At 50.1% G+C, this 3,645-nt stretch overlaps 1 protein-coding gene across 2 annotated transcripts in view; it reads right to left on the bottom strand.

Annotated features, from left to right (window-relative positions):
- Window positions 1-347, bottom strand: part of PRRT3 (proline rich transmembrane protein 3) — a 10,986-nt gene extending 10,639 nt beyond the window's left edge. For both annotated transcript variants that reach the window (XM_077751477.1, XM_077751478.1), the window contains exon 1: window positions 287-347. The gene's annotated coding sequence lies outside the window, so the exon portion shown is untranslated. The remainder of the gene's footprint in view (window positions 1-286) is intronic.
- Between the last annotated feature and the right edge of the window lie 3,298 nt (window positions 348-3,645).

Consider the following 3,645-nt stretch of genomic DNA (forward strand, 5'->3'; position numbering starts at 1 on the left):
GGCACAGGGTTAAAGGGTAGGGGGTATCTCCCTGCGCTGGGGTCCGGAGGGAGGCCGGCCTGGGGGCAGGGCGAGGGCCGCCGCAGGGCAGCCTCCAGGCGCTGGTCCGTCTCGGGTTACCTCTCCTCCTCCGGCTCCTCTCCCCTGGCTCGGCGCCTTCCCGCAGTGTCCCGGGTGGGGGTGGGCGCAGGTGCAGGGCCCCGCCGCCCGCGCCCAGAAAGGGGGCTGCAGGCCACGCTCCCTGCCTGCGCCCCGTCATCGCCCGCTCGCTCGGCCAGCTCCTCACCTGGGCGCCGCAGCGCCAGCCCCCGCGTTCACCTTGCGCGCGTCCCTGCAGCCGCTCCCCGCGCCGCATCCTCCGAGATGCTCAGACTCGGCTAACAGAGCCCGGCGCTGCCGATCGCCGAGCCCGCCCACAGCAAAGCCATCCCCGCTTAACCCTTTCCCCTTAGGGGCGGATTCTTCTCCCCGTCCTGACCGCCCCCTCTCCCAGAGAGTCTCGGGGCTAAGAGGGGGAACCCAGGTTCCCTTCCGCAGCATCCCTGAATCAGGGACAGCCAGTCCTGGTTTGCACAGCTCATGGAGCTCACTTCCTTTATACCTGTGTACCTATATTCCTATGGGGACACATACATACACACATACATACATCCACACATACACACATACATACATACCTATAGGTAAATCCTACCTACAGCTTGCCGTTTATCCTTCAGATCTTTCTCAGTGCACAGTCACATACACGTTTTAAATAGAAATGAGATCATGCTGTACACACTGTTCTGTAACTTGCCTTTCTTCTCTTCACTGTGGAATATGTCCTGGCACATCTTCCATGTAAATTTCTACAGATCCATTTCATTTCGTGTACCTGCTGTTGAGAACTGAAGCATACACTCAGCCTGTAAGTTTTTAGTTATCCAGTCCCGAGGTTGGAGATGTGGATTGTGTCTAGCCTCTTGCCCGCAGGAATAGGAAGGCAGGGCACAAGCACTAGTGTACCTACCAGATAGTCTACCTGAGGTACGGTTAGATCTATGAGTCTGCACATTTTCAGGTCTTGATAGACGCCGTCAAAATGTCCCTGGCCTCTCTTCGGACAACTCCTGATGTACTAAATGTCCACCTTTGGGTTCAATAACATGAAGAGAAATCTACACAAGGAATACCTGTGGTCGTAAATATGATGTAAAATCTTCGGTGCCATGGAGAAATATCCAGGGCAGATTGTTGTTTACTTATGTAAATTTCAGTCATTCCCTGTAAAAACTCATGTGTGCTGATTATCCCAAGGGAAACACATTCAGCCTCTTACTTTCGGCCTCTTCAAGTCCAGCTCCCAGATGTGCCCACTGTTAGCATCAAGTTGTTTCCTTCACTTATAAAAACATGTGTGTGCATGCTTTTCTTTTCACAAGAATGGGATCATACTATGCATATCATCCTATAACTGTCTTTTGGCCTTAAGCAATATATGCTGGAAACATGCTGAAGGCAATGCATACTTATGAGCTCCGCCCTGTTTTTTCAACTAGCCGTACAGTGCTGCATGGTGTGGGTGCGCTGCCCTTCACTCACGTTCCCAACATTCCCCTACCGAAGGGTATTTAGTTGGTGCACAGCTGTTTTTTTCCTACTAGAAACAATACTGCAGTAAACTTCCTTACATACCAATACATACGTCTTTACGTGGTGACGCTCTATTCTCTCAGATGATTATCCTATGATCCCATCTTTGTTAATGTCTGCCTGTATGTATCTATCTATCATCCACGTATCTACGTACCTTTCCTACCTCTCTCTCCTATCCCTAATGATTAGGAGGTAAATAGCAGTTGATGTGATTTTTAGCTAATTTTGCTTTTCTGTTAACCAATATCCTACAAAACCATGCATTTCTTTTGTGACCAGAGATAGGAATGATAAATATCATTTAAAAAAGGAAGAAAGCAGGGCGCCTGGGTGGCTCAGTTGATTAAGTGTCCAACTTCGGCCTGGGTCATGATCTCACGGTTTGTGGGTTCGAGCCCCATGTTGGGATCTGTGCTGACAGCTAGCTCAGAGCCTGGAGCCTGTTTCGGATTCTGTGTGTGTCTCTCTCTCTGACCCTCCCCTGCTTGCTCGCTCTCTCTAAAATAAAAATAATAATAAATAAAACAAAGTAAAAAAGAAAGAAAGAACATTCTTCCTGGCATTGAGCTGAAATTTTCCTCCGTGTTGGCGTACCTCTGGCTCTCACAGAAAAGCAACACTCAGCCCTCAGCTGTGTCTGGCATGTTGCAGTTTGAAGAGTGTTCAGTCCCTAACAGCTGGTAAATGGTGGAGTCCAAATCCGGCTCTTCTTCTTCTTTTTTTTTTTCTTCAGGGCGTGAGTGGGGGAGGGGCAGAGAGAGAGAGGGAGATAAGCTCGATCCCACCACCCTGCGTTAATGACCTGAGCCCAAATCAGGAGTCTGAAGCTCAAGCAACTAAGCCACCCAGATGCCCCTGGAATCCAGCTTCTCTGACGGACTCTGGGAGAAGGACTGGGCTTTTCCCAGTTCACCTGATCATCTGACCAGCTCTACTATTTTCTTTGTGGGAACCCCGTCAAAATTGTAAAGGCACCTGTCATTTCTCTAGTATCTTCTCCCTCCAGGCCCAACCATCCCAGTTCTTTCAGCCTTTCTTCCAAGGACAGGATTCTGGGCTCTCATCATCATTGGGACATCTTCCTCTCTTGGCTTCTTACCAGGTCAGCAATGTCCCCTTTAAAGTATAACTCTTAGAACTGAACCCAGTTGGTGACAGAAAGCTGGACTTTCACTTCTCCTTCCCAGATTCTCCTCTGCCATTAATATGACCTCACGCCGAACTAACGTTTCTGGCAGCCACATCACTTCGGTGCCCACTATCAGTTTACTAGGTCTTCCCCACTTCTTTGTGTGCTTCACATTTGTTTCTTGTTTATTTTTTTCTTGTGAGATCTAGCCAGTTGTTCTGATCTTGTGAGAAGTTATCTGGATCCTGATTCTATATATAATAGCTAATTGGCATTTTTTTAAAGCATTGTCCAAGATCCATTTCTCTTCCTGAAGGCATCCTAACTTCCTCTGAGGAGACTATGTCTTTTCCCCCACNGAGACAGACAGAGTGAGCAGGGGAGGGTCAGAGAAAGAGGAAGACACAGAATCTGAAACAGGCTCCAGGCTCTGAGCTGGCTTTCAGCACAGAGCCCGACGCGGGGCTTGAACCCACGAACCGTGAGATCATGACCTGGGCCAAAGTCGGATGCTTAACCGACTGAGCCACCCACGCGCACCTCCCCATAGGCAGTCTTAAGGGGAAGGCAGTTGTAGCGGCCCACTACAGAAGCCGAGGGGTCCGAATCCCTCCTCTCATTGCCTCCTGTGGACTCTCTGGTGAGACTCCTTGGGAGATGTGGAGATTCCTTCAGCAGGTTCAGAGCGGGCCTGGTTCCCTTCCTCAGTTTCCCCCAGGAGGACTACCCATTCCTCCCTGCAGTCTTACTGGCCTGAGGGTGCCCAGCCCTACAACCCACAGGAGATCATCTAGCTGCTCTGAGTGCTCTCTTTGGAGGCAGGAGCCCCATCTCGTTGTTTCCAAACCATCATTGGTAGGGTTTGAGGTTCCAAACAAAGG

Source organism: Crocuta crocuta, unplaced genomic scaffold (genome assembly GCF_008692635.1).
Source record: "Crocuta crocuta isolate KB4526 unplaced genomic scaffold, BGI_CrCroc_1.0 scaffold69, whole genome shotgun sequence".
NCBI lineage: Eukaryota > Metazoa > Chordata > Mammalia > Carnivora > Hyaenidae > Crocuta > Crocuta crocuta.